This window comes from Anomaloglossus baeobatrachus, chromosome 3 (genome assembly GCF_048569485.1).
Source record: "Anomaloglossus baeobatrachus isolate aAnoBae1 chromosome 3, aAnoBae1.hap1, whole genome shotgun sequence".
NCBI lineage: Eukaryota > Metazoa > Chordata > Amphibia > Anura > Aromobatidae > Anomaloglossus > Anomaloglossus baeobatrachus.
This window is the reverse complement of record NC_134355.1, coordinates 384,000,118-384,022,244: the sequence shown is the minus strand read 5'-3', so window position 1 is coordinate 384,022,244 and position 22,127 is coordinate 384,000,118. Positions and strand designations below refer to the sequence as shown.

Sequence of the window (22,127 nt, the reverse complement as noted above, 5' to 3'; positions counted from 1 at the left end):
TCCATTGGATGCTGTCTTTTCTATTGATCACTACCGAACTACTAAAAATCAACATTTATTACATCTGGAACTTGCAATATTTTATCTTTAACCCTAGTCCTAACCTAGCCATAACAGTAGCTATAGTAAGAAAAAAACTAATAATTAACCCTTGACAATATTTCAAGCCTACTTATTTAACCTTTGCCACAATGACAAAATAACAAATGCTAAGTAGGTATATACACTGAGGAACTAAAAGGTAACAATATTTTGAACTTTTGACTATCAGAGTCCATATCTCACCATCTACTACAGCATTTAATGTAATGCTGCCATCAATGTTTTGGACAATCATATTGGCTATCTCATACATAAATCTGACTTGCAACTATTTATCATTTGATTAGTTATGCAGATTCTTGTCATATAACTGTATTGTTACATGACATCCGATCGCATCATTCCATTGAAACTGCCCTAACTAAAGTCACCAATGACCTACTAACCACCAAAGCCAAGTGACACTACTCTGTCCTCCTTCTCCTGGACCTGTCTTCTGCCTTCAACACAGTAGACCACTCCCTCCTACTACAGATTCTCTCATCTCTGGGCATCACAGACTTGGCGTTATCTTGGTTCTAATCATACCTAACAGACCGAACTTTCAGCGTCTCCCACCCTCACACCACTTCCTAATCTCGCCCCCTATTTGTCGGTGTCCCCCAAGGTTCAGTTCTTGGACCACTGCTGTTCTCCATCTACACCTTTGGCCTGGGACAGGTCGAAGAGTCCCACGGCTTACAGTATCACCTCTACGCTGATGATATGCAGATATATCTCTCTGGACCTGACATCACCTCTCTACTAACCAAATTCCCACAATATCTGTATGCTATTTCATCCTTTTTCTCTGCTCGATTTCTGAAACTGAACATGGACAAAACAGAATTCATTATCTTTCCTCCTCATCACTCTACCCCCCAAATGACCTATCCATAAAAGTCAATGGCTGCTCACTCTCCCCAGTCCAACGTGCTCGCTGCCTCAGAATAACTCTAGACTCTGCTCTTTCTTTCAAGTCACACATCCAAGCCCTCTTCACCTCCTGCCACCCCCAACTCAAAAATATTTCCCGGATTCGTACATTCCTTTCCCAAGAAGCTGCAGAAACCCTAGTGCATGCCCTTATTATCTCCTGCCTGGACTATTGCAACCTCCTGCTCTGTGGCCTCCTTTCCAAAAGTCTCGCACACCTAAAATATATTCTACAATATTCTGAATAATCCACCTGTCACCCCGCTATTTCTCGACCTCTCCTCTCTGCCAATCCGTTCACTGGCTTCCCATTGCTCAACGACTCCAGCTCAAAACCCTAACCATGACCTACAAAGCCATCCACAACTTGTCTGCTCCTTACATCTGTGATCTAGTCTCCTGGTACTTACCCGCACGTAACCTTCGATCCTCACAAGATCTCCTTCTCTACTCCCCTCTCATCTCCTCTTCCCACCACTGCATTCAAAATTTCTCCCATGCGTCCACCATACTCTGGAATGCTCTGCAACAACATAATAGACTCTTGCCTACCTTGACAAGCTTCACAAGGAACCTGAAGACACGCTTTTTTCAACAAACCTACAACCTGCTGTAACCCTCATTCCACGATAGAACCGCACGACCGTCTCTAACCTCACCTACTGTATCCTCACCCATCCCTTGTAGGCTGTGAGCCCTCGCGGGCAGGGTCCTCTCTCCTCCTGTTCCAGTCTGTGCCTTGTTTTGTTTATGATTATTGTACTTGTCCCTACTATGTATACCCCTTTTCACATGTAAAGCGCAATGGAATAAAAAATAATTGTTACCATTTTGTTCCTGGTGGTGGAAATTCTTTTTATTCCTGTATGCTACAAATTATAACTTGTTCTCACATTCCCTAACAGCTCAGCGTATTACTAGGTTGATTCCCAAGCAAAAAGTCACTGTTTCAAATCGAGGAGCAACCATGAAGATGATTCACAAGAAAAGAGAAACAGCATCATTCAGTTCATTGATAATGGTCTCTCGGCCAAGAAAAATGCCAAATTGCCTCATATTATTGCCATGACATTTGAAACATAAAATGCAGTCCTTCCATCCACTCAAGATCCAAGAGGTGGACATCATCCAGGCAAACTATTGAAGTCAACAAGTCGGCTCATTACAAGGTCTATCAGTTCTGGGGCAACAAACATGACAGTGGAGATGGCTTAAATGCGTTGTAATAGCGAGATCATAGATGTCCATCTATACAAGCACCATGTGACGTGCATTACACAAGTCTAGAATGGTGGCCTGAAAAAAGGTGAAGAAGCCATAGCTGAGCTATGACCTCAATATGGTCATAGGAAGTGTCGGCTCAAGGTTACAAAAATTAAGAAAAGTGGATAGTAGAAGATTGGAAACGGATAATTTGGAGCAATGAGACAAAAGTCAATAGACTAGGCCCAGATGGGTGCAAATGGGTCTTGAAGAAACAAGGGGAAAAGGGACTAATGAACTGAGAAATTGAAGCAACTGTCAATTTCAGTGAAGGAAACCTGATGATATGGGGTTGATTCACAGCCAAAAGCATTTGATACTTGACCATGATCGATGGTGGTTTCAATGCCAAGCTATATGTGAACATCCTACAAAATGAGTTACTTTGTACACTTGGGTACTATGGGTATGAAAAGGACAACATAGTATTCCAGCAGAACAATAACCTGAAGCATAAGTCAAGATTGATGAAGAAATGGTTCAATGACCATGAAGTAGAAGTGCTCGATTGGCCCTCACAGTCCCAAGACTTTAACCCAATTAAACACTTGTGGGTAGAGTTGAAAAAAAAAGTTGTATACATACCCAAGTGAGTCAACCTATATGAACCAATATTGGGAATGTGTAAAAGAGGCCTGGGATCAGATTTCAGTCTAGACATGTTTGAATCTGATCAAGAATATGTCCAGAAAGATTCAGGCAGTGTTGAAAGCCAAAAGTGGATTTGCAAAAAATTAACAAAATAATAAAAAATTAAATTTACATTTATAGGAGCAAAACAGTAACAATGCAGTAACATGACGAGAATCTGTATAACTAATCATACGCTAAATAGTTGCAAGTCAAATTTATATATGAGATAGCCAAGATGATTGTCTATAAAATGATGACAGTCTTACGTTCACTGCTAGTGAGAGATGGATCCTGAAAGTAAAAAGTTCAAAATATTTTTACCCTTTTGCTTGTCAGTATAGATGTATAGATAAAGAATATGTGGCAGCAGTTTGTAGTATTGTGGTGGTATGTGATACTTGAATTGTAATAATTAAATAGGTATGGAAAAACAGACATGCACAGTTAAATTTGACTTTTAAGATTGATACATCCAATGGGTGACACTAGTGTTTCCAGTCATCTTCGTCTCTAATGAGCCTATTGGCATATTTAAATTTACAGAGAAGCATTCCATGGCTGACATGTCTCCTTACGCTGACTTGACACTCTTCACAAAAAGAAACTTTACTCTTTAGACTCTCTGTCAGAGGAATAACATACAGGCAAACCAATACTTTTACTTTACACTGATTAGAGGGGGAAAACACCTTGATACACATGTGTCTGCAAATTGAGCATTGGTTAGCTTTCTTATCCTAATTCTTATTTTATGTGACAAGGCCCTTTAAAAAATTGATATTGACTTTTAGGATTGCTGCTTCTGTGACGCCCTGGCCTATTAGGTCGTCACAGGGTATTGTGCAATCTGCCCTTCTGCACGGTATCCACCTCCTCCTTGGTTACGGACCCCTGACCATTGGTGTTGCCAAGAACAGCTAATTAAAAATCTTAGGAACACTCTGCACCACACCCACCAGATGCACCAGTGGACGGCTGGAGTGGAATAGGGTCGCCCACTTGGGGGCTTGGTAAGGGGAGGTCAGGAGTGTCAGGAGACAGTCAGTTGAGGAGTGACTCTCAAGAGGAGAGATCACGAGTGAGTTGTGAAGTGACTCTCGAGAGGAGGGGTCACGGAGCGGTGAAGTGTTGGAGGAGAGAATGGGAGCTGGGCTCCTTGAGACTACTAGGTGGCAGACGTTGGTCTGGACCTAGTAGGAGCTGGACCCCAGTCGCAGGGGATCATGACAAGGGGCACGGACTGTCGAGGAGGACAGCTGGTGGCCTCGTGCCATCACCGGGCAGGGGCCAGGGCACGACGGGGTACGTGGACCCTAGGTCAGGAAGAAACTTCAGGCGTCTTGACAATTTACCCGATGAGGACGGAGACTTCAAGATCTGTTCTCCACCCGCTCCAAAATCAGGGTACTAGCGCAACGAGGGGGATAGGACTTTCCACTCACACGGTCCAGAAAATCCCAAGCATGAACCCTGAGAGCAAGCTCACCCAGTTAGCCACACTAGTGAGCGGGACCCGACTAGTTTCATACTATAGGGACCAACTAGAGGACAAGGTGCCAAGGAAAAGGTCACAGGCTAACAGGCAACACCAACGGGCACAGGATCCAGGCGTGCTCCCTCCAAGTGGCAGCGGTGTCCAGAACTTTGGTTTACCACAGTTGTCGGTGTCAGTGTTATTGGACTGAGTGAGTACACAAACGACCCCCCGACTGTCCCAACGGCACCTTTTCGTCACCATCACCGAGTCCCGGGGCATTCCCCCTACCCATGGAGGGGTTAAACATCTGGCTGCCCCCACTATCGCCACCGGGTACTCCCCATTGCAGCGGTGGTACTCCATCTTACCACGTACCACGGGTGGCGTCACGAACTGTCCATACAATTCCCTGTAAATAACCCCCCTTTATTTCCGGAGACCCCTCGAGCCACCGTGGATCCGGATCCGAGCAGCGGCGGCAGGCTGCTGACACGGGGGAGGCACACTACTAAAAAGAGGAACTAGACATCTTGCTCTGTGCAGAAACTATTTGGAAACATTGTTTTAAATTCCTTCTCAACAAAATGTAACCCCCTTCCCAAAAACAACAAAATAAGTACGGTAATGCTGGGCAGTTACATAAGTAGAAAGCCACCACTTCCAAAAAAGCATTGTATTGGTGTGGTGTGATGTCAAATTTGAATAGTAAAACAAATATTTAAAAAAATATTGTGACACAAACTTTGTGATGTAGAAAGTTACATATTTGGATTTTTGGGAATTTTGTTTTGTATTCTTAGAAACCAAATATTTCTCAATTCACAAAAACGGCTGCACAGCACATAGAGAAACTCAGTATAGCCGCTTGTAACAAACAGATCATTGGACACTTGAGTTCAGATTTGTCTTTCTATACAAAATATTGTGCAAGCTCACTACTGCTTTCTAGTGCATTAAAAATGTGTACTTGTAACTCAAATACAGTGTACAGATGCCAGATACACCATGTCATTGATCAATCACATTGAGTCTTGCATTGCTTATGATATGTCTGCAATCTCTCTCTCACTATCAATTGAATCTCTTTATTATTCACAGACTACTACACTGATCATGTTCAGTACTGCAGTAGTAGAACACATTATTGGCTGGAGAATATGTCAAATGTGTTAGTGCATTCTTATCCTATCTCTATATGATATGCAGTGAGCTCTGACAAACTCTCACTATCCTAAAATCATGCTAAAAAGGATGCTGCATTCCATGTCTAGGCTTTTATACAGGCTAAATTCCTTCTGTTTGGCTTCTCTATACCATGTGATGTGATAGCTGCAAAGCATAATGGGGAAACCCACATGGTTGTGCCTTAGGTCATATCAGCCTTCTGTGGCTAATGTAATCTTTTGCAATGTGTAGGGCATTTTTTTTTTAATTTAGCCAAACTGAATCACAAATTGTTAGAATTTCCTAGGACATGTGAATTTCACAAGATTTGACTCAACTTCAATTCACATTGAATCGATTTGACCACCTCCAAAAGTAACACTATCTTTATGCATCAAAAACACATAAGCTGGCAATAAATATATTATAATGGTTGATCAGAAAGAAACCAATTAATTGTGCGTGGGATCGTTTCTATAAACGGTCCCATCAGATTTATCACACAATAAACTGGTAGATTAAGCACATAGTAATAAAAACAAAGCAAAGGCAAATGATCAGATGAAATCTAACAAAAAAAGGTCAAATTTGTTAGCTATGATAAAAGTTAAAAACAACAAAAAATCAATGTGTATGGCCGAATTTAGCGTTATAGTGAATATGGTTAATCCTATAACAAATGGCAATGGGAGGGTCATTTCCAGCATCTCAGCGTCTTGACAAATGTGGTTGAGACTCTTAACAGATGGAACTGTGTACGCAGTGTATGAACATGGCAGATACTTTGAATTCTTGATCCGAGCGTGCACAGATAAGTTGAATGTACTTTATTAGCTGTCATACCTATAATATGGTCAGGGCTCTGATCTGCATGTCAGCTGCAGCAGATTATCCTGGCAGTCATATAACCCCAATCACATTTTCTGCAGGTTCGATTACACCTCAGTGATCTGGGAAAAGGAAATGCCTTCAGTATGGGCTAATATTAAATTCTCAGTACACAACAGACAACAGATGTAATGTGATGGATGGGAAAGTCTTTTTATATTTAGAAATAGCCGTTCTGCACTTATTTTGACCCCTAGAAATTTACAAGCATTCATTACGCAGATAAAAACTTACAGAGATCTTCCTTTTTTAAGTACAATTTCATTTACAGTTTACAGAGCACAAAGCAATAAAACATTTGAATATTACAAAAAATCAAACACAACTGGTCCCAAGGATGTGGCTATAGAGAGTCCAGAGTAAGTAGGCCAAATCATTTTATAATTTGTGCCAAATACTAACTATAATTATATATTATAGTACATACAAGGGCATCTCAATAAATCAGAATATAATCAAAAAGTTAATTTATTTCAGTAATTCAATACAAAAAGGGAAACATATATTATATAGAGTAATTACAAACAGAGGGATCTATTTCAAATGTTTATTTCTGGTAATGTTGATGATTATGGCTTATTCTAATTTATTGAGATGCAGAGATGCACCTGTATATAGCACAGATTATACATTAAAGGGAATCTGTCAGCAGGTTTTTGCTACCTCATCTGAGATCAGCATAATGTAGGCAAGGAGATTCTAAATCCAATGATGTATCACTTAGATTACTGGCACCAGCCATTCTGACACAATCTCAATTTTTAGCTTTAGCCATGTAGAAGAGCTTTTAACAATTTTTAAAAATAAATAAATAACAAAACTAAAATAATGTTATTGCATAAATCTTATAACCCACTTATAATTGTGGATGCATTTTTGTTTAGATTTAGCCAATCACATTTAAGCCCTTTACGACTATGGACGTTTTGGTACGTCCTTGGTTGCCTCCCTCCGGTAACCGTGGGCTCCGGCGGCGAGCCCATGGTATTCCTTGCCCATCTCTGCTGATCTGTAACAGCCCACCGAGGGGGATAGAAAGCCACCGCACAGGCAGAGAGATCCCACGGGCCAGCGCCTGCGGGCAAACGGGTTCCCCGACACACATAAAGCCGGGGAGCGGACTACCGTTGCTGAAGCATAGGCAGTCAAGTTCTACAAAAAGAGGTGCAGGAGAAAGGCGGGGCCACCAACCTGGTGGGGGACCAGACGCAGCCGGCTGCGGGCACTGACCACCTTCCTTTTTGGTTTACCAGAGACTCCGGTGTATCTGTCATAGTGAGTACAACAGTGCCCTCGAGCTGCGCACCACACCACACCGCACTAACAAGCCCGCACCTCACAACCACTGGGCCCCGGGACCATCACCCCCTGCCCACGGAGGGGGTTAACACCAGGCTTCACAACACCGTCCCCGGGAGCCTAGTTAACAGCAGCGGTTGTGTCCACACTCACCACAACCTGTGGGTGGCGTCTCGAACTTAAATCTCTAAACACCACGGCCTCGGCCATGAACCTCCCCACCGAAATCCCCTCACGTAGCGCCAGCTTCCCTTCAGAGTGACGTGACCCCCAGGTCAAGAGGCGCTCGAGCCACCCACCATACGAGCCCAGATCCGAGCGGCTCGGCTGCAGCTGAGCGCAGGGCGGTACACTTACATGACTTTTTGTAGCCACTCACTGCCACTGAAATACAGAGAAAATATTAGATTTAAACTGAACTCCAGATTTAACCCCTTCAGCACCTAGCGATTTCATGTTTTTCGTTTTCAGCTTTTCTTCTCCTTCTTCTAAGGCCCGTTTCACACGTCAGTGAAAAACACTGACGTTTTTCACTGGCGTGTAAAACACGCACATGTCCCTCCGTGTGCCGTGAATCACGGCACACGTGGGTTGTCTAAGTGCAATCCGGGCTCCGTTCTCCGTGGCCCGTGATTGCACTTAGAGATTAACTCACCTGTGCGCGCTCCCGCTCTCCATGGTGCTGATCGCTCCCGCGGTGCAGCATCCGGCCGGCGCTGACCCCCGCAGCAGCTGCTTCCGGGTCGGCTGTGTCGCGCATAATGAATATGCGCGACAGTAATGAGCCGGCTCAGAAGCAGCCGGCAGAACGGGCTGCAGAGAGCGTCGTTGGAGCCGGGTGAGTAAAAATGATTTTTATTTTAAAAGCACGTTTTTTTCTGGCACGTGTCTCACGATCACACCACTGCGTGGTCTGTGGGACATCAGTGATGCCAGAAAAAAATGGACATGTCTCCGTGCGGCAATCACGGACACTCGGGTACGCCGCACGGAGACACGTGCAGTGAAAAATCACTGATGTGTGAGCAGACCCATTCATTATAATGGGTCTGCGTATGTCAGTGATTCTGGTACGTTTAAAAAAAAGCACAAACGTCCCAGAATCACTGACGTGTGAAAGGGGCCTAAGAGCCATAACTTCTTCATTTTTCTATAGAAATGCTATATGAGGGCTTTTTTTTCCCCAGGATGAGTTGTACTTCTGAATAACACCATTCATTCTGCCCCATATTGTACGGGAAAAAAAGTGCAGTGAAATTTCAAAAAAAGTTTAATTCCACAATTGTTTCTTGGGTTTTTTTTATTTACAGTGTTTACTATGTGGTAAAACTGAACTGGGACTATGATTTCCAAGGTCAGTACGAGTTTGTAATTACCAAATATATATATATATATATATATATATATATATATATATATAGGGTTTTTTTCTTTATTTGAGTGGTGAAAAAACATTAAGAATTTTGGAAAAAAAATGGCGTTTTTGTTGACATTTTCAGAGATCCATAATTTTCTCATTTTTCGGGATCTGGGGCTCAGTGAAATATTAGTTTTGGCATCCTGAGCTGACATTTTTAATTATACCATTTTTGTGCAGATGCTATGCTTTGATCGTCTCTTACTGCATTTTTAAAATATTTAGCGCCGACCAAAAAACATACTTTTGGTGTTTGGAATTTTTTTTTCGCCACGCTGCGTACCGATTATATTAAGTGATTTTATATTTTAATAGGTTGGGTATTTCTGAATCTCGGAAAACAGTGCCCAAAGCACAATTCATTTTTTGGACAAACTTCTGAATTTTTTTAACCCCTTAGATAAAAGTATTCACGTTTGGTATCTATGAACTCGTACCAACATGATTCATTATAAGAAAGCCATGGAACCCATAGGGTGTAGGGGCGACATGACAGCCCGGAGGGTAGGGAGTTGATAGGGTTAAACAGTGTTGGTTCGTTTAGGAATGAGGAAAAGAAGGTAATTGGTTAGGGGGTGGAGTGTGGTGGTAGGAAAGGAGGGAGCTTCATGGTGTATATAATAGGAGGTGGGAGTCAATTACCTCCTCTTGCACTTCCTGGATGACAGCTTCCCACCCTCCCTTCTATTGTGTATTGGTATTATTGGTGTGTTTATATGCATGTATAATTATTCAATTTTAAGAGCCATAAAAAAAAAAAAAATGAGAAAAGAAAGGATTGGAGAAAGTGTCGTGTATAAAATAATAAAACAAAAAAAAATGAAAGAAAATAGATTATTTCTTTGTGGATTGTGATGTATATTGTCATTTGGGATTCTTGTAAGTGGGTGAATAAGATGGGTGGTAATGTGGGAGTATATGTATATGATGTGTATGATGTATATGTGTATGGTCAGCATAAATAATGGGGATTATGTCCTTTGTCACAGCAGCGGGGTAGGTCTGGTCCAGGGGAGCTTTAATTGTTACTGGTGTTTGGATGGAGAGCCACTGGGGAAGGTACAGTGGCTCCGGTTACTGGTGACCTGCAGGTACAAGGTTGTCTGCAGGGAGGAGGAATTGCTCCGTTGGTGATCAATGCCTTATATATGGGTCAGTGTTGTTGCCAAGGATTATATATTAAGGAGTTGATAGTTGCTGGGGAGTCACAGGTGGCTACAGTGTCCCAGGTGATAGGTAATTGAAAGTACAGGAGTTTTTGGTTTGGGTAAGGGTATTACTCCTTTGGTGATTTTTACCTCATTTAAATATGGGACCATTGTTATGGTCAGTGATCCATTTTGGTGAAATGGTAATCGCAGGAGGAGTCACTGGTTGGGGTCATGGTTCTGGATCCAAGTGCAGTGCAAGCATGTGGTTCTGCAAGGCATAGGGGTTTTGATCCGTAGGTGATTAATACCTCTTATCTCTGGGCTGGTTGCAGCCAGGGATGTTGTTGGATTAAAGTCGCTAACGGGCTTTAAGGTTTTTGAGGTCACAGTTACTGTTATGCACATGGGGGATTGATCCGTAGGTGATTGATGCCTCATATATCTTGGCTGGAGGTTGCGGCCGGGGATAATATTGAGTTGGAGGTAAAGAGGAATGTAAGGTTTTGAGACATGGTTGATACTTGATGCTTCTTGGGGGGGTTTTAATCCGTAGGTGATTAATGCCCCCATGTTTGGGTCGGTGTGTTGCGGCCAGGGATCGTGTTTCTGACGGTTGTGTGATTGAAGGGTCACTTGTAGGATATAGTGGCTTTGGTTACAGGGATCTTGCAGGCATGGGGTCCTGCAAGGTTGGGGTATTGATCCGTAGGTGATTAATGCCTCGTATCTCTGGGTCGGTGTGTTGCGGCCAGGGATCGTGTTTCTGACGGTTTGTGTGATTGAAGAGTCACTTGCGGAATACAGTGGCTTTGGTTACAGGGATCTTGCAGGCATGGGGTCCTGCAAGGATGGGGTATTGATCAGTAGGTGATTAATGCCTCGTATCTCTGGGTCGGTGTAATGCGGCCAGGGATTGTGTTTCTGAAGGCTTGTGTGATTGAAGGGTCACTTGCAGAATACTGTGGCTTTAGTTACAGGGATCTTGCAGGCATGGGGTCCTGCAAGGTTGGGGTATTGATCCGTAGGTGATTAATGCCTCATATCTCTGGGTCGGTGTGTTGCGGCCAGGGATTGTGTTCTAGTGCTGGAGTATGGCTTCTGGACCGGACTTATGATGGGGGTAGGTCTGGTCCAGAGGCGGTTTAACAGATAATGTTATTTGATTGGAGAGTCATTTGTAGGATATAGTGGCTCCGGTTACAAGGAGCTTGCAGGCATGGGTCCTGCAAGGTTGGGGTATTGATCCGTAGGTGATTCATACCTCATCTCCGGCCCGGTGTGTGTTGCGGCCAGGGATCATGTTTTGGTGGTGGAAGGTGGTTTCTGGACCGGGCCTACCCAGGGTTACGTATTGTCTTACGTACTGTATTATTATTATTATGGTATTACCTATTGTTAAATGTTGGGGACGCCCATTGGACAGCGCCCCCTTGTGTTAGTGTGTAAACAATAGGCAATAAAGGGCTGCTGTGGCCATTTTTACCAAGTTGCAAGCAGTGTCCGTGTATTATTGATACCGGGTAAGGGTATTGGGAATAATATAGGAATCAACGACCGGAAAATCCCTCCTGGAAATGTCATGGACACATAATTTTTACGAAATAATTGTTAATTTTCCAATATTCCAAAAACAATTGTGCAATTGCACTTTTTTTGCAATTTCACCGCACTTGGAATTTTTTTTCTCGTTTTCCAGTACACTATATGGTAAAACTAATGATTTCTTTCAAAAGTTAAACTGTTCTTGCATAAAACAAGCCCTCATGTGGCAGAACTGACAGAAAACTAAACCAGGGATTGTGGAATAAAGGGAGCAAAAAAAGAAAAACGAAAAATCACCAAGAGGTGAAGGGGTTAATTGTGGTGCTTTGTTTTTTTCTTGCTATGCCGTTCACCAATCAGATTAATCTATTTGAAATTTTGATAGATCAGGTATTTCTTAGCATGGCAATACAAAATACATGTATTTTTATTTTTTACATGTTTTGTTTTTAATTTTTTCATATTTTAAAAAACGTTTTTTAAAAAAAACTTTTTTCTTGTTTTTACTAGCCCCCCTAGGGGACTTGAGGCTGATACAGTCCAATCGCTTCTGTTGTACAGATGCATCAGCACAAATATTGACAGAGGGATTTAAATACTTAACAGGCACGGGTGGATCATGTTAGCCGACATGTGCGTGGAAACATGCGGGCTAGCCACGTGAGCCATCATTGAAGGGACACACACGACCTATGACACACCGGTATGTCATAGATTGTGAAGGAGTTAAGAATATGTTCAAGCATACTTTCATGTCACGTTTTTTTCTTTTGCTGCAAATATATTATTTTTCCCTTAGTTTTCAAAAACATGGTAAAAATGTGGAGGTTTTGATAAATAGTGGCAAAAAACGCAATGTGAAGACATCATATGAACATACTGTATCTAAAGGAATAGTCTCAATAAAACAACCCCTTTAACCGTTATCAGCTAATAAAAAAAATGGAAAAGCTGGATTTTGGAGAAAGCTTCTCCTTGGTCCATTGAGAAAGCTGATCTACATATTAACTAAATATATATATTTATAGACAATTGTATTGTAAAGTTTACCAGTAACATAAAGGATAAACTCTCTCTGAACTTTTTTCTTCCATCCTCATCTAGGCGCACATTAACAGAAGGTTTTCCAGATGAATGGGCATACAACTTTCGCACTCAATCCTGCTTTCATAATATAGATGCATTGTTTTGTTAGCTATTAGGATACCTTTAAAAATATAGTTAACCACAAACGAGAAAGAAGTCAGCCAAACGCGACTCTATCTAAAGGCCCATTTACACCAGCCGATTTAAGGAGAAAAATAAGGAGCGATCAAGTCGCTGTTTCCAAGCTCTCCTGCCTCTTTCCTTTTTCCCTGCCCAACCAACAGTCTCTAATGAACAGATGACTCTTCTCTCAGTGACCAGCCTCCACTGACCAAGAATTTGTGTAGTCGTTGCCCTAGGGTCACCTCCTTAGAGGATGTGGCGCATGGGCTGATCAATAGTCCACCTCTCATGGAGTGATCAGGAGCTTACTGCACAAGATCTTGAGTAGTGGAGGCAAGTCACTAAGAGATAAGTGACCAGTCCTTCAGAGACCAAAGGCCGGCAGAGGGCAGAGAAAAGGGAGAGCGTCAGGAGACCTAAAAGTACAATGTTCATGCCTGGCACATGCGACTACAACTTAGAAGCCGTATTTCTCTAAGATTTCATAATACTATTCAACAAGCAAGATATAGGTTCATTAAAGAATAGAGGGAACCTGGTACCATAAAAATGCAGTCCAATCTGCAGGCCCCATGTTATAGAGCAGGAGGAGCTGAGTAGACTGATATATAGTTTTGTGAGAAAAAAATTGTATATCGTCTGTTGTCATCATGTAAACCAGTATTTCCCAAACTCCAGTCCTCACGGCCCCCAACAGGGGGATTTCCCTAGCATTGCACAGGTGATGGAAACATTATCATGGCATCACCTGTGTAAAGCTAAGGAAATCCTGAAACCATGACCTGTTGGGGGCCGTGAGGACTGGAGTTTAGGAATCACTGATTTAAACCTTTTTGGGGGATCTTTTGGTCCAGTGGGTGGTCCTAAGAGTGATTAACAACTTTTTGTGCATAAGTGTGCATACAGAGATAGTTGTCAATCACTGACTGAACCGCCGACTTGACCAATATTTCCATAAAGAGGAAAGGTTTACATGATTAAAATACAGGTTATACTGAATCTTTACTCACTCACCACTAAAGTATGCATCAATCTTCTCAACTCCTCCTGCTCTATAACATAGTGCCTGCATGTAGAGCGTTTTTTTCATGGTGACAGGTTTACTCTAAAGGTTATTTACCCAGATGCCATTAGTTAGGGGTGTAATATACTGATGACAGTTTCAATTTAGCTGTTGGAGGAGCAGCCAAATGTGTTAAGAGAAATGACAGAATGAAAACATACATCCCCACATACAGTATATCACATTTTTGTAAATATTAATTATATATTTTCCTGGGACAGCACTGAAGATTTGACACTATAATATAATGTAATGTAGTCATTGTACAGCTTGTACACCAGTGTAAAGTTGGTGTGCAATCTAAATAACTCAACACACAGTCATTAATGTTAAAACCGCTGGCAACAAAATGAGTACACCTCCGAGTAAAAATGGCAAAAACTGTGCCCAATCAGCCATTTTCCCTTCCCAATGTCATGTGACTCACTAGTGTTACAAGGTGTGACTGGAAAGCAGGTGTGGTACATTTGGTGTTATCGCTCACACTCTCTCATATCGGTCACTGGAAGCTCAACATGACACCTCATGGTATAGAATTCTCTAAGGATCTGAAAAAGAATTGTTGCTCTACATAAAGATAGCCTAAGCTATAAGAAGATTGCCAACACCCTAAAACTGAGCTGCGGTACAGTTGCCAAGACCATATAGCAGTTTAATAAGATAGGTTCCACTAAGAACAGGCTTCGCCATGGTCAACCAAAGAAGGTCAGTGCACGTGCACAGCGTCATATTCAGTGGTTGTCTTTTCAAAATAGATGCATGAGTGCTGCCAGCATTGCTGCAAAGATTAAAAGAGTGGGAGATCAGCCTGTCAGTGCTCAGACTATATGGCGCACACTGCATAAAATTGTTCTGCATAGCCGTCTTCCCAGAATGAAGACTCTTCTAAATGTGATGCACAAGAAACCCCACAAACAGTTTGCTGAAGACAAGAAGAATAAGGACTTGGGCACAATTTGGTCATTTTCACTTAGGGGTGTACTCACTTTAGTTTCAGTGATTTTGACATTAATGACTGTGTGTTAGGCTAATTAGAGGGCACACCAAATTTCCACAGTTAGACAAGCTGTACATTGAATACTTTACATTATATCAAAGAGTCATATCTTCAGTGTTGTACCATAATTTATTGTGAGAAGGTTCGCGCAAAAGTTCTTGAGGGGAGATATGTATCATCGAGGCTCATAGAGTCAACAGAGCATGTCAGGGCTGGGCTTACAAGTTCTCAGAGTGATGGTTGGGAATGACATATCTCCACCCAAGAGCACGGTACGAGAGGTAAAATGGGGACCATTAGTCTCATTCAGGTGTCTGTGTGTGGAGGTGTGTAGACCTCCAGTAGTGTTGATCTTGAGATATATATATGCATACACACACACAAACACACAAGTAATGCCTAATGGATTTTGCAAGTTTTGGTCAGCAATCTTCTGAAATGTTAGTGCTGCCTTTTTGAAATGTGCTATATGAAACACTATCACGTGGTGTATACTATCTATTGCATCTCCAGAGCACTACCTCATCGAGAAAAACTCTCCCCGTCATACTAATGGTAAACATTTCTGAAGATGTGCTTCCTCAAGAGAAATGCTCTAATTCTCACTGACATTGTTATGCCTTAAAACAAAGCAGATGAGGTAAACCAATTACTTTACACAGACAAAATCTGTAGAGATAATCCTTTATGTTACAATGATTCTTTCCTTAAAGCTGAAATCCCTACTTTACTTGCATTTCCCATAAAAATGGGGAGCAGGTTTTCTCAAAACTATGGATTTTGCTCTTCCGCTGTTATTCCTGCTGGAAATAGATTATAAATTATTGACAATTTAAAGGGAACCTGTCACCTAGAATATGCGTTCTGATCTATCAGCAGACGCATGTGTGCCCTAATTACACCTCTCTACCCATCCCTGTGTTATAAAATTGTATAATATGAAAGTAATAAAAAACATTTTATTACCTTCATATTTCGTATGTAAATAGCAGGGAATGTGGTCCCTATGGACGTCTGCATATCTCCGTGGTATCACGCCCGTGTGGGAGTGATACCATGGAGCGACGTCCAAGTCTCTAATTCTATCCTGCAAGCATTGCGGCAGGCTTCTCTTCCGGGTTCTCCTTGTCAGTTTCAGACGCGCACTGCGCATGCGCGTCTGAAGCCGGCGCGTGAGCACCTGGAAGAGAAGTCTGCTGCAATGCGCACAGGATAGAATGAGCGACTGGGACGTCGCTCCATGGTATCACTCCCACACGGGCGTGATACCACGGAAATATGCTGACGTCCATAGGGCAAGGCGCCGCCCCTGTGACCACATTCCCTGCTATTTACATACGAAATATGAAGGTAATAAAACGTTTTTTATTACTTTCATATTATACAATTTTTTCAGCACAGGGATGGGTTGAGAGGTGTAATTAGGGCACACATGCGTCTGCTGATAGCTCAGTACGCATATTCTAGGTGACAGGTTCCCTTTAAGGTGTATTTGATGTTCTGTTGCCAATCTTTAGATAAAAATGATTGGGCATGTTGAAAATCAATATGCTCAATCGTTTGTTCTTCTGGGAGATACACTGCTGCTTGAAGTTTCTGGCATCAGTTTAACTCCCTCCTCCCATTCAGGTGTCTGGAGGAAAAGCCATCATTAGCTATTGAATGTGTATGCCCACCTAAATGTATTGTCTATGACCAGTTGAAGACATTATTGCACATGGGTCTAAACAAATTTATCATAGTTGAAAAAACTCATATTTTACATTAATAAAGTCCAGCGTTATATCTGATAAATCTAAAGATAATGTAATCACACAAGTTTGAGTAATATTTACATGGTCACCTAGGCTGCATTGTTTAGCACATGCATATATACCAATAGCCCTGCATCCTGGCATATGATCTCATCTAGCCTAACATCTGGAAATTCAGCTTGGAATTCACAATAAATGTGAAAATTCACTTCCTAGAACACAATAGGTCTGTTTATATGCTGCACTCATAGGCAAAAGAGCTCAAAGGTAATCAGTCAGCAGGATTTCACTTCCCGAACTCTTTATATGCTCATGTAGCTCTTTCAAAGACAAGTCCAGTAATATCTTCACATGACCAGCCTGTTCCTCCATAACTGCGATATGAGCGTGTAAAATTATATGCAAATGAGGCTGTAAATCTGAAACCCCTGTCACTCCAGCTCTATTCACCACCCAGCTGCATCTCATCCAGTTTGACTGCCAGCGCCCTTAAATTGAGCAATGCCTATCATTATATATGACAAGTTAACATTGTAACATTGTAAGTTGTTCCACAAACAAAATACATTTTAATTAATGGATCTTGGAATAAAAAAATATTTACACACTTGGATGTGTTTAGAAAAAAATGGGATAACAGCTGATTCTTTCTGTGAGGTAAATCATGTTTTTAAACAGACAAAGAAATGTTTTACCTCACTGAATGCAGCATCTCCAATCCCATGCTGTAATATCTGTATACGTTTTTGCTTCCTCTCCTGTCTGGGAGATGTTCAGACCATGTTCCAGCATTGTCAGACACAGCCATTACACAGTACATAGCAGGGGCACATTTATCTCAGCACAAGAACATTTTTTAACACATCCAATTGTGGAAGTTATTTTTATTCCAAGATCTATTGATTAAAATGTACTTTGTTAATGAGACAACCCTTTTAACTATCTTAACTATTCATGTATTGACTTGCATGGAAAGTGTTAGTGCTCTGTAACATGAGGCTCTCTAACTGTCCCAACAAGTCATGATAGTCTGTAGATGGGTCTCCTGTGCTGCACAGAATAAATCTTATGGATTATGGATATTATATGTATTAAGTGAGTAAATAGTCACTGATTTTGGTAAGTGCTATTAAGCCTTAAAGGATTATTTTGTCATGCTTGCAGAAGGAGGACATGTAATGGTGGCACACTCTCACCATTCCTTCATATCTGGAAGCAACTAGTCTCTGAACAAAAAGCTTTACTCGAACAAAATAAATGATATAAACACTAATTCATATAGTGCATTTGGATTTTTCTTTGTAAGAAAACTTTCTCAATTAATATATTATAAAAACAAAGAGACCCATAATGGAAAGACCCATCTATAGTTGGACCTGAGGGTAACATTGACCTTCTATCCTCACGCAATGGCAGTTGTGACTGCAAAGATTTGGTATGTTTTTGTTCTTTTCCTATGAGTAGAGATTAGCCAACCCGAAGTTCGGTGTTTGGTGTCTGTAATAACCATAGATTTTACATAAAATCAGAGTTCGGGTGCTTTATCTATGCAAACCACTTGCATGAGCATCGCTTTCCTCTGCTACGCTCCGTGCTCGGCCTTCCATTGTTTAAACAGCTCACACTGGGGGTAACAAGGGCATGATCAGATGTAGTGTGTACCAAAAAAAATGGAAAAACCCCACCCACCTTCTGTCTATGGCTGGCTGCGTGTGGGTTGAGACCCAAGCTGTCCAATCAGTGACTGCCATTGGGGTTCAGCTCAAGTCCGAGTCCAAACCGAACTTTATCTAAAGTCCGGCTGAACCCACCTAACCAAACTTCCACAGGTCCACTCATCTCTACCTATGAGGACTCCATTTTTATATGTACTACAGCTTAAAGGGGTATTTCAGCTTAAGCAATTTATCCCCGATTACTTTATGCAGCAGGTTGTATGTGAGCCTTGTTACTCCATTCAAGTCTATGACACTGAAGACCTATCTTCATCAGAGGCTATCTTCATTGGTCTCACTCATGCATTTTGTTGTACATGCACATGACGATCCATTCAACTCTTTCTGCCTGTAGGCCTGTGACCTAGACAAAGCCAGAGAAGAATGGGGGACACCAATTCTGGAGATCAGTAGTGGTGCCACTGTTGGGACCCACACCGTTGTAACAGCTATGACCTTTCCAGTGCACAGGGCGCACAGTACCTTGTTTAGGCTGGAATACTCCTTTATGTGAAATGTGATCATTTACTGAAAACAATACACTTTATTTCTTGTAAAAGCTTTTAGTTTTTAAGTGAAGCGGTAATAGAGTGATGTTAGTGCTGATGACATAGCCTGGAAGATAATCTCCCATCCGCAGCTGCTGAAAGTTATAGCTTTAATAATAATAATGATACATAAATAAAGCAATTTATATAAAACGGTCAATGATAAATTGCATATTTTATCTCATCACTGTATACGCTATAATGCAGAACAGATGTTATGAGGAGTATTTCCGAGGTTATGGACATCCAAGTTATTCATGGACAAAATGTTCCTGGCTTGTCTTATTTACATTTAATGGCGTCCACATACATTTTATTATATATATATATTTGCTCTATAATATTTCAGCATTCCACTGGAGACCACCCGTAAACAGGACCGGGCAAATGATCAGTAATCAGCTTATATCTTTCAGCAATATGGACAATGGTACACATGGTAAAACATGGAGGCAGGCAGTATCCAGAAGAATAATTTACTACATTGGTATCCAATATATATCATTCATTTGTGTATTTATACACATGGCTGATTGGGAATGGATGATTGCTTAGAAAAGAACACAAACTCGAGGTGGATAAATTGCTTAATTTAACATGTAGTCTTTAAGAATTTAGGAGAAAATTAGAGAAAGCTACCACATGCACATTCAACTGTCTATGTTGGGAAGGCTAAGAGAACAAGATAGGAAAGAACTAAAAAAAATTGATTCAAAGCAAATTAATTTAGGAGAGAACAGATAAACAAAAAAAGAATGAAGAAGACTCAAAAATAAGAATGTGTAGAAGAAAATTATAAATAAAAAATAAAAGAATGGAAGAATACGAAAAAGAAAGAATGTGAGAAAGAATAAAGGCCACTTTACATACTGCGATCTCGCTAGCGAGATCGCTAGCGTGCGTACCCACCCCCATCGGTTGTGCGTCACGGGCAAATCGCTGCCCGTGGCGCACAACGTCGCTCGGACCCGTCACACTGCTTACCTGCCTAGCAACGTCGCTGTGACCGGCAAACCGCCTCCTTTCTAAGGGGGCGGTTCATGTGGCGTCACAGCGACGTCACTAAGCGGCCGCCCAATAGAAGCGGAAGGGCGGAGATGAGCGGGACGTAACATCCCGCCCACCTCCTTCCTTTCTCATTGCCGGCGGATGCAGGTAAGGTGAGGCGCCTCGTTCCTGTGGTGTCACACATAGCGATGTGTCGTGCCGCAGTAATGACGAACAACATCGTACCTATAGCAGCAACGATATTTGGGAACTGGACAGCATGTCAACGAGCAACGATAAGGTGAGTATTTTTGCTCGTTAGCGGTCGCTCGTACGTGTCACACGCAATGACGCCGCTAACAAGGCCGGTTGTGCGTCACGAAATCCGTGACCCCAACGACATCGCATTAGCGATGTCGTTGCGTTTTAAGCGGCCTTAAGAAAGAGAATGAAAAAAAAGGAAAAAATCAGAAAGCAAATAAGAGAAAGAAATATCTAAAGAGAGACATATAGAAAGAGTGAAAAATAATGAAACTATGAAACTATAGCTTACATTATACTTTGTACACGAGTTGAGCCCATCCAAGCATCCAACTGCTCATTACAAGTACCGACAACCCGAACCTGGTAGTACTCACTCATCACTAACTGTTACGAGTACCGAACATCCGGGCATGGTAGTGCTCACTCATCACTAACTGTTACGAGTGTTGAACATCCGGGCATGGTAGTGCTCACTCATCACTAACTGTTACGAGTGTTGAACATCCGGGCATGGTAGTGCTCACTCATCACTAACTGTTATGAGTTACGAGCACCCAAGTATTGTAGTGCTCGCTCATCACTAACTGTTACAAGTACCGAGCGCCCGAGCCTGGTAGTGCTCACTCATCACTAATCGTTACGAGTACCGAACATCCGAGCATGGTAGTGCTCGCTCATCATTAACCGCTAAAAGTACTAAGCACCCAAGCCTGGTACTGCTCACTCATAACTTGGCCTTTGAAGTAGATTCTGCAATTCATGCAAACGTTTGGAGATTTATTAGGTTATTTGTGCCAGTTCTCTGACAAAATATTTTTTTTAAATTTGGCAAACATCTATTTTGCTTAATTTTCTGCACACCCCAACAGATTAACTTAGTTTCCCTAGTTAATAAATTAATGTAAATTGTAACTCAAAGCTGCCAAAAATTTAAATGTGTTGTCCGGTCTAAATCCACAAGTCTGCAGTCACTCTATGGGTCTTTCTATCTGACTGCAGACTCCTCACTTTGCACACACTGTAGGCCGTGATTCGCCGGTGTTAGAGTCGGGAATAGCGGTCATAAGGCCGCGAGTATGTGATATGCAGGCTTCCAGACAGAATCTGGCTAGAGGGCGTGGCCTCGCTCAATGCAAGAGTATTGAGCGACGCTCGCCCTCTAGGCGGATTCTGGCCAGGAATGTGCATATCACATACTCGCGGCCTTGTGACCGCCGTTGTGACCCAGACGCTGGCGAATCCTCTCCATGAACAGTTTGTGCTAAGTGAGCATTAACAAGTCTGCAGTCACATAGACTGACACAGTGACTGCAAACTTGTGGATTTAGACCGGATAACCCCTTTAAGTTTCTAAAACATAGACAATGGAAATTTATTAGGAGGGCCTTGCTACTTAAACAGGCTCTAGTGCAAGACTGACATATTCCTGGCAATGTTTGGTTCATTGACTGCCTTAGACTTTTTTGTCCATGTAAGTCCCATTTCTGCTCTTCTAAACTGTATGATGTCACTGCTGTTTTAAATTATTGAAAAGTCACGAGACAACATTAATTCTCACCAGCTTAATGACTAAGGATATATTATCACAATAAAGAAGCATTTCCTAGACAGTTCCCTTCCTTCATGAATCCATCTTGTTTCCTCTATAAAAAAACGGTCTCACGGGACTCATCCCAACAAACGTTCTCCTGACTTCTAAAGTTATTTTGGACTTGGCTTTCTGTATTCTCATGTTAATG

The 22,127-nt window shown here is 41.8% G+C and overlaps 1 protein-coding gene across 5 annotated transcripts in view; it reads right to left on the bottom strand.

Annotated features, from left to right (window-relative positions):
• The window catches only part of FILIP1 (filamin A interacting protein 1), a 255,619-nt gene that overhangs the window by 140,439 nt on the left and 93,053 nt on the right, over positions 1-22,127 (bottom strand). The window contains exon 1 of one of the 5 annotated variants that reach the window (XM_075340196.1): positions 6,398-6,419. The exons of the other annotated variants lie outside the window; for them this stretch is intronic. The gene's annotated coding sequence lies outside the window, so the exon portion shown is untranslated. Of the gene's footprint in view, positions 1-6,397; positions 6,420-22,127 lie in introns of those variants that run through there. 5 annotated transcript variants of the gene reach the window in all.